The sequence below is a fragment of the Ursus arctos genome, chromosome X (assembly GCF_023065955.2).
Source record: "Ursus arctos isolate Adak ecotype North America chromosome X, UrsArc2.0, whole genome shotgun sequence".
In the NCBI taxonomy this organism is placed as follows: Eukaryota; Metazoa; Chordata; class Mammalia; order Carnivora; family Ursidae; genus Ursus; species Ursus arctos.
In genome coordinates this window covers 42,466,471-42,479,694 of record NC_079873.1, presented here as the reverse complement: position 1 = coordinate 42,479,694, position 13,224 = coordinate 42,466,471, and positions in this window count along the sequence as shown.

Here is a 13,224-nt window from a genome sequence, read left to right as displayed (position 1 = left end):
CTCTTGCCCTACCGACTGAGCTAGTAACTTTCTATCTATTGGGGCCTGCCAGCCTTGGCCTGCTCTGGGTAATTTTCCTCTTCAAAATGAATGTCTTGTAAGCAATATATCAATAGGTATTTTTTTAATCCATTCTGACACAGTATATCTTTTGATTGGAACATTTAGTTCATTTACATTCAGAGTAACTATTGAAAGATATGAATTTAGTGCCATTGTATTACTTGTAAAGTCACTTTCCTCTAGACTATCTCTGTTCCTTTCTAGTCTTTGTTACTTTTCATCTTTTTGCTCAGAGGGTCCCTTTAATATTTCTTGCTGGCTGGTTTAGTGTTCACAAACTCCTATAGTCTTTGTTTGTCTTGGAAACTCTTTATCTCTGTTCTATCCTGAATGACAGCCTTGCTGGATAAAGTAATCTTGGCTGCATGTTTTTCCCATTTAGCACATTGAATATATCATGCCAGTCCTTTCTGGCCTGCCAAGTCTTTGTGGACAGGTCTGATGCCAGCCTTCTGTATCTACCCTTGTAGGTTAAGGACCTTTTCTACTGAGCCGCTTTCAGAATTCTCTCTTTATCTTTGTATTTTTCAAGTTTCACTATGATACATCATGGTGTTGGCCTGTTTTTGTTGATTTTGAGGGGAGTTCTCTGTGCCTCTTGGACTTGAATGCATTTCCTTCCCTAAATTAGGGAAGTTTGCAGTTATAATTTGTTCAAATAAACCTGCCCCTTTTCCCCACTCTTCTTTTTCTGGGACTCCTATAATATGGATATTATTTCACTTTATAGAATCACTGCATTCCCTCAGTCTACCTTTATGATCTATAGTTTTCTTTTTCTCTTCTTTTCAGCTTCACTATTTTCCACAATTTTATCTTCTATATCACTGATCCTCTTCTCTGCTTCTTCAATCCTTGTAGTGATTATATCCAGTCTGTTTTTCATCTCAGTTCTAGTATTTTTTATTTCAGCCTGACTGGTGTTTAGGTTTTTTATCTGTGCAGCCAGGGTTTCTCTGATGTCTTCTATTTTTTTTTTCAAGTCCAGCTAGTAGTCTTTTGACTATTGATCTAAATTGTTGTTCACATATATTGCTTATATCTGCTTTGAGCATGTCCCCGACTATGATAACTTCCTGACCTTTCTTTTGGGGAGAATTCCTCCATTTTGACATTTTGGCTAAGTTTCTATCTTTTGAGTGTTATGAAACTTGCTATGTTTCCTGGACCTCAGAGTAATGCATAATAGAAAGAGGTCATACACTGTCCAAGGCCTGGCACTTCAGGAAATGTTTCTGGTATATGCTGTGTGCACTCTGCTGTTGTGTTTTGGCTGCTCTTTCCCCTTGGTCTGTCCTTTGCAGCATTCCAGTGGGGAATGTTTGGACCTGTATCTAGGTGTGCTTTGATTTGTTTGTTGAAGAAAGCCTGGAAAAAAAAAAGAAAGAGAGAAAAAACCCAAAAACATATGATCAGAAAAAAAAAGGAAAAGAGAGAGAAAAGGAAATGGAAAAGTAAGAAACAAACAAAAAACTATAAGCCTGATTCCAACGAAAAAAGGAAAAAAAAAGAATATGAGAAAAAAATACAGCCTTTCCCTATTTTCCCCAGAACTGAAGGGGATGCTGTGATGCACTGTATGATCAGTAGACTTGGTGAATGTGCCATGTTGCCTGTGTTGCTCCTCTAGGGGAGAGGCCCATTGTGCTGGCTCAGAGTCAATCCTGCCCCAGTTAAAAAAGCACTTGCCAACCACAGTGGGGTGGGGTTTGATATAAGTGGCTCCCACCTCCACTGGGGACCTCTGTGTTGCTCTCTGAAGTCTGATCATGTTGGTAGAGATGGTAATACAGAGCTACCCCACACTCTCGTGCTAAGACAGGAGATCTCACACCCCCGTGCTGTTAAGGAAGCCCTCACAGAAAGCCAAGGGCCATCAGCACGCCCAGCACAACAGCTCTCCTGGGCTTTTTCTTTGTCACGTGGCTAGGATTCAAAACTCCAAATCTTAAAGAAGCCAGCACTCCTCAGATATTCTCCCTCCTCCAGATTAGAGCCCCTGTGCTCTGACCAGTGCCCTCTGTCCCACAAAAACAGTCCCACACCTGTGCAGTGCACAGAATCTATGGTGTAAACAGCACAAAGCAGCAGCAGGTTATATACTCGATGCACCAGGCTCTGTGTGCCGTTTGCTGGTGGCTGCAGGGTCTTTTGTCCTTGGAGAAGCAAATATACCCCCTTCCAAATGTACTCCAGAAAGGAAAATGATATCTCCCAGTGCAACCCGAGGATCCCTACACCACTTTGTATGTGCTCCTGGGGCCAGAGCCATCCTTGCCAGGAGCACACACTACAGCTCTACTCTAGTGAAAGTCTTGAACTTCCAAAAGCTCAGAGTTTGAGCTACACACACTGTTTGAAAAAACCTGCGCCACTCAGTTCCCCCAGCTGCCCAGTCTGTGGTCTGAGAGGTTTTCTTGTGCAAACACGCTGCACTCTCTCAACCCCTCTCTTCCTCTCTCCCTTTTCTCTCCCTGTGGAAAGTGTTCCCTCCCCTCCACAGCATGGCAGCTTTTCTCTCCCCCAATTCACTTCGATGCACTTCACACCTGCCATGCTCTCTCCTTCCAACCATGGAAATCCTTTTTCCAATCCTGAGATCTATTTCCTGAGTGTTCCAAGTGACCTGACTTCAATACAGCTGTGTTACAGAGACAAGAAAAGCCCGGGTACCCCCTGCTTCTCTGTCATCTTAACTTCCCCCAACTAAAAAAAAAAAAAATTAAACTCAACACAAAAATTAAAATGGTACTCCAAAAATTATATTTCTAATACAAATTAATGCTGTGGAGGAACAAAGAACAACAACAAAAAAAGACAGAAAGAAACAAATAGCTAAATGAAAAAAAAATCAATCCACCCAAAGATGTAATTTCTTTAAATTCCAATGGATTAATCACTCTAATAAAATAAGAATTAGAATGGATTAAAATAAAACATGATCCAACTACATGCAGCCAACAAAAAAAAATTGTTTTAGATTCAAAGACATTAAAAGGTCAAAAGAGAAAGGATGGACAAAGACATAGCAGGAAACAGTAAGTAAAAGAGAACTGGAATGACTATTTAAATATTGAAAATATACTTAAAGACAAAAATATAACCAGAGACAAAAAGTGAATTTTATAATGATAAAAGGGTCAATTCATCAAAAAGATAAAACACGTTTTAAAATATACACATCTAACAGCAAAAGGTAAAATACAGGAAGCAAAATATAGGTAGAATTAAAGGGAGAAATAGACTATTTGCCAATAATATTCAAAGTCTTCAATATCTCACTCTCAATAACAAAGAGGAAAACTAGACAGAAAATCAGCAGAGTTATACAAGACTTGAACAACACTATTATCCAACTTGACCTGACATCTATAGGAGATTCACCCCAACAACAGCAGACCATACATTCTTTTTAAATGTACATTAACCATTATCCAAAAGAGACCATAAAACAAATCTTAATAAATATAAAAGAATTGAAATCATACAGACTATGTTCTCTGACCACAAAGCAGTTAAGTTAGAAATAAGCAAAAGAGGGAAATTTTGGAAATGTACAAATATTTGGAATTTAAAAAAACACATTTCTAAATAATCCATATGTCACAGAGAAATCACAGTAGAAATTCATAGTTTGAAATTAGTGAAAATGGGAGAGACAGGTTAAGATGGCGGAGGAGTAGGGGACCCCTTTTTCAGCCCGTCCCCTGAGTCTAGCTGGATAGGTACCAGACCAGCCTAAACAACCACGGAATCAGCCTGAGACACAGGAAGATACATCTGGATCTCTACAAACGAACATCTCCAGTGCTGAGTATTGAGGTACGAAGTGGGGAGCCGTGAAACTGCACACAGATATCGGAAGATAAACGGAAGGGGGAGGGAGCCGCCGCGTTTGGGCACCGGGAAGCGGTAGCCACCTGCACGGGGGAGCGGGCGGACTCGCGGTCGGCACCCGTGAAACAGCAGACTGAGACCCTGAACCGGATGCGTGCGCCACCAAGCTTCTCACGGAACTCCAGAATCCCGGTGTGCTCACCAGAAATAGACTGAGACCCGGAGATCTGGGAGCACTCGGGGTCGGCTGGCGGCTGGCGGCTGGCGGCTGGCGACGTTAGAAACACAAAGGACAGAGACGCGCCGGCCCTGGAAGTGAGGGCAGGGACGCTGGGTGTGGGGTGCACATCCCGGGATGCTGCAGGGTTGAGCAGCACCAACAGTAACGGAGTTAAAGTGGCCAGAACATCAGTGGAGAACGGGCCACAATCCCTCTGTTCTGAGACAGAGGCTGGGATTCGGCTACTGCTGCTCTGTCTTTCAGAAGAGGCACAGCAAACCGCCAGGGAAAGCCGCCAGAGAACAAAAGCCTGGAAATACCGGCTCACAGCGTGCCCATCCCCACACCCCCTCGCAGGGGACATGGAGACTCTACCCAAACAGGGTTGCCTGAGTATCGGTGTGGCAGGCCCCTCCCCCAGAACACAGAAGGCAGGCTGAAAAATCAAGAAGCCCACAACCCAGGGCGCCTGGGTGGCGCAGTCATTGAGTGCCTGTCTTCAGCTTAGGGCGTGTACCCGGTGTTCCGGAAAGGAGTCCCTCATCAGGCTCCTCCACTGGGAGGCTGCTTCTTCCTCTCCCACTCCCCTGCTTCTGTTCCCGTTCTTGTTGACTGTCTGTCTCTCTCTCTCAGATAAATAAATAAATAAAATCTTTAAAGAAGAAGCCCACATCCCCAAGATACCTATAAAACAAGGGGCACGGCCTGGGACCCAGTCAATAATTTGGGCTCTGGACAACCCCGCAACCTCTCCTCATCAGAATGACAAGAAGGAGAGCCCCCCCCAGCAAAGAAAAGACAGTGAGTCTGTGGCCTCTGCCACAGAAATAATGGATATGGATGTAACCAAATTATCAGAAATGGATTTCAGAGTAACGATGGTCAAAATGATGACTAGAATTGAAAAAAAGTATTAATGAAAAGGTTACTGAGAATATAGAATCCCTAAGGACAGAAATGAGAGTGAATCCGACAGAAATTAAAAATTCTATGAGCCAAATGCAGGCAAAACTAGAGGCTCTGACAGCCAGGGTCACCGAAGCAGAGGAACGTGTTAGTGAATTGGAGGATGGGTTAATAGAGGAAAAAACCAAAATAGAAGCTGGTCTTAAAAAAATCCAAGCCCACGAACGTAGATTACGGGAGATTACTGACTCAATGAAACGATCCAATGTCAGAATCATCGGCATCCCTGAGGGGGTGGAGAAAAACAGAGGTGTAGAAGAGATATTTGAACAAATTGTAGCTGAAAACTTCCCTCATCTAGCGAGGGAAACAAACATTCGTGTCCAAGAGGCAGAGAGGACCCCTCCCAAGCTCAACCACGACAAACCTACGCCACGTCACGTCATAGTGCAAATCGCAAATATTAGATCCAAGGATACAGTATTGAAAGCGGCCAGGGCAAAGAAATTTCTCACATACCAAGGCAAAGGCATCAGAATTACGTCAGACCTGTCTACACAGACCTGGAATGAGAGAAAGGGTTGGGGGAGCATTTTTAAAGCTCTTTCAGAGAAAAACATACAGCCAAGGATCCTTTATCCAGCAAGGCTGTCATTCAGAATTGACGGAGAAATAAAGACGTTTCAGAATTGCCAGTCACTAACCAATTTCGTAACCATGAAACCAGCCCTACAGGAGATATTAAGGGGGGTTCTATAAAGCTAAAAAGGCCCCAAGAGTGATACAGCAAAGAAAGTCACAACCAATACAAACAAAGACTTTACTGGCAACATGGCATCATTAATATCATATCTCTCAGTATTCAGTCTCAATGTGAATGGCTTAAATGCTCCCATAAAACACCACAGGGTTGCAGATTGGATAAAAAGAAATGACCCATCCATTTGCTGTCTACAAGAGACTCATTTCGAACCCAAAGATGCATTCAGACTGAGAGTAAGGGGATGGAGTACCATCTTTCACGCAAATGGACCTCAAAAGAAAGCTGCAGTAGCAATTCTCATATCAGATAGATTGGATTTTAAACTAGAGACTATAGTTAGAGACAGAGAAGGGCACTATATTATTCTTAAAGGAAGTATTCAACAAGTGGATATGACAATTATAAATATATATGCCCCCAACAGGGGAGCAGCAAGATACACAAGCCAACTCTTAACCAGAATAAAGAGACATATAGATAAAAATACATTAATAGTAGGGGACCTCAACACTCCACTCTCAGAAATAGACAGAACACCCTGGCAAAAACTAAGCAAAGAATCAAAGGCTTTGAATGCCATACTCAATGAGCTGGACCTCATAGATATATATAGAACACTATACCCCAGAACCAAAGAATACTCATTCTATTCTAATGCCCATGGGACATTTTCAAGAATAGACCATGTTCTGGGACACAAAACAGGTCTCAACCGATACCAAAAGATTGAAATTATCCCCTGCATATTCTCAGACCACAACGCTCTGAAATTGGAACTCAACCACAAGGAAAAATGTGGAAGAAACTCAAACACTTGGAGACTAAGAACCATCCTGCTCAGGAATGACTCGATAAACCAGGAAATCAAAAATCAACTTAAACAATTTATGGAGACCAATGAGAATGAAAACACAATGGTCCAAAACCTATGGGATACTGCAAAGGCAGTCCTAAGGGGGAAATACATAGCCATCCAAGCCTCACTCAAAAGAATAGAAAAATCTAAAATGCAGTTTTTATATTCTCACCTCAAGAAGCTGGAACAGCAACAGAGGGACAGGCTTAATCCACTCACAAGGAAGCAGTTGACCAAAATTAGAGCAGAAATCAATCAATCAGAAACCAGAAGTACAGTAGAGCAGATCAACAGGACTAGAAGCTGGTTCTTGGAGAGAATCAATAAAATTGACAGACCACTGTCAAGACTTATCCAAAAGAAAAGAGAAAGGACCCAAATTATTAAAATTATGAATGAAAAAGGAGAGGTCAAGATCAACACCATTGAAATTGGAAGGACAATTAGAAATTTTTATCAACAGCTATATGCCAATAAACTAAGCAATCTGGAAGAAATGGAATCCTTCCTGGAAACCTATAAACTACCAAGATTGAAACCGGAAGAAATTGATTTCTTAAACAGGCCAATTAATTATGAAGAAATTGAGTGAGTGATAAACAATCTTCCAAATAACAAAACTCCAGGCCCGGACGATTTTCCTTTTTTTTTTTTTTAATGATTTTTTATTATATTTTATTATATTTTATTTTATTATATTATGTTAGTCACCATACAGCCTCTCTGTATAGGAGAAGTTTAATAAAGTTTAATAAAGAAATAGAACCATTAAAAAAACAACCAAAAAGAATCCTGGAGCTGAAGAATACAAAGACAAAACTGGAAAAAATCAATAGAGAGCTTCAATAAGACTTGATTATGTAGAAGAAAAAAAGCTTCAACAACAAACTTAGTGATGCAGAAGAAGAAACTTGAAGATAGATTGTTTAAAATTAGCCAGCCAGAGGAAAACAACAACAAAAAGAACAGTGAAGAAAGCTTACATGGATTATGAAATAGCATCAAGAGAATGATCATTTGCATCCTGGAAGGCCAAAAAGGAGAAGCGAGAGAAAGGGGCAGAAAGATTTAAAGAAATGATAGCCGAAAACCTGCCAAATCTTGGGATAGATATGGACATTCAGGTACAGGAAGCTCACAGGACCCCAAGCAAGATCAACCCAAAGAAGATTACTCTGAGAAACATTATAATCAAAATGTTAAAAGTCAAAAAGAAGGAATTTTTTTAAAGATTTATTTATTTGAGAGAGAGAGAGTACAAGTAGGGGGAGTGGCAGAGGGAGAAGGAGATAGAGAAGTAGACTCCCTGCTGAGGCAGAGCCTGACACTGGGCTTGATCTCACACCCTGAGGTCATAACCTGAGCCAAAACCAAGAGTCATATGCTCGACTGACTTAGTCACCCAGGCAACACACAAAGAGAAAAAAATTTAAAAGCAGCAAGTATCATCACATACTAGGGAAACCCTATAAGACTATTAGTGGATTTCTCTGCAGAAACTTTGCAGGCCAGGAGGAGTGTAATGATATAGTCAAAGTGTTGAAAGAAAAAACTACCAACCAAGAATGACTATACCCAACACAATTTCCTTCAGAAAAGACTAAGAGAAAAAGACATCCCCAGGCAAACAAAAGCTAAGAGAGATCATCACCACTAGACCTGTCTTACCAGAAATAGTAAAGGGAGTTTTTCAAGGCAAAATTAAAGGACACTAAGTAACAACATGAAAATATATAAAAGTATAAAATCCACCAGTAATGGTAAAGATATGGTAAAATTCAGAATACTCTAATATTGTAAGGGTGGTGTATAAATCACTTCTATCTCTAGTAAATAAGTTAAAAAAACAATAATATTAAAAATAATTATAGCATAATAACTTGTTAACAGATGCACAATATAAAAAGATGTAAAGTTTGACATCAGTGACTTAAAATGTAAGGAGTGGAGAAGTACAAGTATAAAGTTTTTGTGTGCAATTGAAGGTAAGTTGTTATCAGCTTAAAATAGACTTTATGAATATGTTTCATGTAAGCCTCATGGTAATCACAAAGAAAAAAACCTATATTGATTACATAAAATATAAAGATAAAGGAATTAAAGCATACCCACAAACAAAAATAAATCACAAAGGAAGACAAGAAGAGAAGAAGAAGGAATAAAGGAACTAAAAAAAAAAATCAAAGAAATTAACAAGGGGTTCCCAACCATGACAGCAAAGTAGGAAGACTCTGAAATAACCTCACTCATGAAACACACCAAATTACACTTATTAATAGAGAAGTTCATCCTGAAGAACAGAAGACTGACTGAACATCTACTGAACAACCAAAAATAGAATGAAAAGAGAACAAGAGAGACAGAGACATGGAAACAAAGGGAACACCCACCCAGAACTGTGAATGGCAATAAGGAGGGATAGTAATAACAATGGGACCACAATAACACTGTAGATCTCGAGGTATCAATGTCAACACAAACTCTGTGTCCAACAGTTCTTAACATGTCCAAGTACTCCTCTTTCCTCAGTGGTCAGATAACCAAATAAATGACCATAGGACCCTTTAGAAGAACCGAAATAGTCATTACTGTAGGTAGTTATAATGTTGTTGTAGAGACTTTGTCTCCTCTTTAATAAGTGGGTTTAAGGATCTAAAAACTAGCTTAGGTCTGGAAATTGGACAAGGGTTTGTGCCTTTAAAAAAAAATTTTTTTATTATGTTATGTTAGTCATCATACAGTACATCCTTAGTTTGTGATGTAGTGTTCCATGATTCATTGTTTGCGTATAACACCCAGTGCTCCATGCAATACGTGCCCTCCTTAATACCCATCACCAGCCTATCCCAATCCCCCACACCCTCCTCTCTGAAGCCCTCAGTTTGTTTCCCAGAGTCCATAGTATCTCGTGGCTCATTCTCCCTTCTGTTTACCCCCCATTCATTCTTCCCTTCCTTCGCCTACTGATCTCCCTGCTATTTCTTATGTTACATAAATTAGTGAAACCATATGATAATTGTCTTTCTCTGCTTGACTTATTTCACTTAGCATAATCTCCTCCAGTCCCATCCATGTCGCTGCAAATGTTGGCTAATCATTCTTTCTGATGGCTGAGTAATATTCCATTATATATGTGGACCACAACTTCTTAATCCAGTCATCTGTTGAAGGACATCTCAGCTCCTTCCACAATTTAGCTATTGTGGACAATGCTGCTATGAACATTGGGGTGCATATGGCCCTTCTCTTCACTATGTCTGTATTTTGGGCTAAATACCCAGTAGTGCAATTGCTGGATCATAGGGTAGCTCTATTTTTAACTTTTTGAGGGACCTCCACAGTGTTTTCCAAAGTGGCTGTACCAACTTGCATTCCCACCAACAGTGTAACAGGGTTCCCCTTTCTCCACATCCTCTCCAACATTTGTTGTTTCTTCCCTTGTCAATTTTTGCCATTCTAACTGGCGTAAGGTGGTATCTCAATGTGGTTTTGATTTGAATTTTCCTGATGGCTAATGATTTTGATCATTTTTTCATGTGTCTCTTAGCAATTTTTATGTCTTCATTGGAAAAGTGTCTGTTCATATCTTCTGCCCATTTTTTTATTTGATTATTTGTTTCTTGTGTATTGAGTTTGAGAAGTTCTTTGTAGATCTTGGATACTAGTCTTTTATCTGTAGTGTCATTTGCAAATATCTTCTCCCATTCCGTGGGCTGCCTCTTAGTTTTTTTGACTGTTTCCTTGGCTGTGCAGAAGCTTTTTATCTTGATGAAGTCCCACAAGTTCATTTTTTCTTTTGTTTCTCTTGCTTTGGAGATGTGTCATGCAAAAAGTTGCTGTGGCTAATGTCAAAGAGGTTACAGCCTATGTTTGCCTCTATGATTTTCATGGATTCCTGTCTCACATCAAGATCATTCATCCATTTTGAGTTCAGCTTTGTGTATGGTGTGAGAGAGTGGTCAAATTTCATTCTTTTGCATATAGCTGTCCAATTTTCCCAGCACCATTTATTGAACAGACTGTCTTTTTTCCACGGGATATATTTTCCTGCTTTGTCAAAGATTAGTTGCCCATAGAGCCGAGGGTCCATTTCTGGGTTCTCTATTCTGTTCCCTTGGTCCATGTGTCTGTTTTTGTGCCAGTACCATGCTGTCTTTGTGATCACAGCTTTGTAGTACAGCTTGAAATCCGGCATTGTGATGCCCCCAGCTTTGTTTTTCCTTTTCAACAATTCCTTGGCGATTCGGGGCCTTTTCTGGCTCCACACAAATTTAAGGACTATTTGTTCCAGCTATTTGAAAAATGTCATTGGTATTTTGATCGGGATGGCATTGAAAGTGTAGATTGTTCTGGGTAGCATGGACATTTTATCTGTTTATTCTTCCGATCCATGAGCATGGAATGTTTTTCTATCTTTTTGTGTCTTCTTCAATGTCTTTCAATGGTGATCTGTAGTTTCTAGAATATAGATCCTTTATCTCTCTGGTTAAATTAATTCCAAGATATTGTATGATTTTTGGTGCTATTGTAAATGGGATGGATTTGCTAATTTCTCTTTCTTCAGTCCCGTTGTTTGTGTATAGAAATGCAACTGATTTCTGAGCATTGATTTTGTATCCTGCCACATTACTGAATTGTTTTATAAGTTCTAGTAATTTGGGTGTGGAGTCTTTTGGGTTTTCCATATAGAGTATCATGTCATATGTGAAGAGAGACAGTTTGACTTCTTTTTTGCTGATTTGAATACATTTATTCCTTTTCGTTGTCTGATTGCTGTTGCAAGGACTTCTAGTACTATGTTGAACAATAATGACGAGAGTGGGCATCCTTGTCATATTCCTGATCTTAAGGGAAGGGCTTCTAGCTTTTCCCCATTGAGAATGATATTTGCTGTAGGCTTTTCATAGATGGTTTTCATGAAATTGAGGAATGTACCCTCTATCCCTACACTCTGAAGTGTTTTAATCAGGAAAGGATGCTGTATTTTGTCAAACGCTTTTTCTGCATCAATTGAAAGGATCATATGGTTCTTGTCTCTTCTCTTATTGATGTGAACTATCACACTGATCAATTTGTGAATGTTGAACCACCCTTGCATCCCAGGAATGAATCCCACTTGGTCGTGATGGATAATCCTTTTAATGTACTGTTGGATCCTATTACCTAGGATCTTGTTGAGAATTTTGGCATCCATATTCATCAGGGAGATCGACCTGTAATTCTCCTTTTTGAGGGGGTCATTGCCTGTTTTGGGGATCAAGGTAATACTGGCCTCATAGAATGAGTTTGGTAGTTTTCCTTCTGTTTCTATTTTTTGAAACATCTTCAGGAGAATATGTATTATTTCTTTATTGGATGTTTGGTAGAATTCCCTGGGGAATCTGTCAGGCCCTGGACTCTTGTTTTGGGGGAGGTTTTTGATCACTGCTTCAATCTCTTCATAATTAATTGGTGTGTTTAATCAATTTCTTCCTGTTTCAGACTTGATAGTTTATAGGTTTCCAGGAAGGCATCCATTTCTTCCAGGTTGTTTAATTTACTGGCATATAGTTGTTGATAATAGTTTTTAATGATTGTTTCTATTTCCTTGGTGTTGGTCGTGATCTCTCCCCTTTCATTCATAATTTTATTAATTTGGATCCTTTCTCTATTCTTTTGACTAAGTCTGGCCAGTGGCTTATCGATCTTATTTATTCTTTCAAAGAACCAGCTTCTAGTTCTGTTGATGTGCTCTAATGTGCTCCTGGTTTCTAATTCATTGATCTCTGCTCTAATCTTGATCACCTGCCTTCTCGTGCATGGGTTAGGCCTGTTCTTCTGTTCCAGCTCCAGCTTCTTGAAGTGAGAGTATAAAACTGAATTTTAGATTTTTCTATGAGTGAGGCTTGGATGGTTATGTATTTTCCCCTTAGGACTGCCTTTGCAGTGTCCCATAGGCTTTGTACTGATGTGTTTTTGTTCTCATTGGTTTCCATAAATTGCTTAAGCTCATCTTTAATTCCCTGGTTTACCCAATCATTCTTGAGCAGGATGGTTCTTAGTTTCCAAGTGTTGGAGTCTCTTCCAAATTTTTCCTTGTGATTGAGTTCCAGCTTCAAAGCATTGTGGTCTGAGAATATGCAGGGAATAATTTCAGTCTTTTGGTATCAGTTGAGACCTGTTTTGTGACCCAGTATATGGTCTATTCTGGAGAAAGTTCCATGTGCATTAGGAAAGAATAAGTATTGTGTTGTTCTGGAGTGTAGTGTTCTGTATATATTTTTGAGGTCCATCTGGTCCAGTATGTCATTCAAAGCTCCTGTTTCTTTGTTGATTTTCTGCTTAGGTGATCTGTCTATTTCTGAGAGCAGAGTGTTGAGGTCCCCTACTATTAACTTATTATTATCTGTATGTCTCTTTATTCTGGTTAAGAGTTGGCTTGTGTATCTAGCTGCTCCCCTGTTGGGGGCATAGATATTTATAATTGTTATATCCACCTGTTGGATACATCCTTTAAGAATAATATAGTGTCCTTCTGTATCTCTTACTACAGTCTTTAGTTTAAAATCTAATCTCTCTGATATGAGAATTTCTACCCCA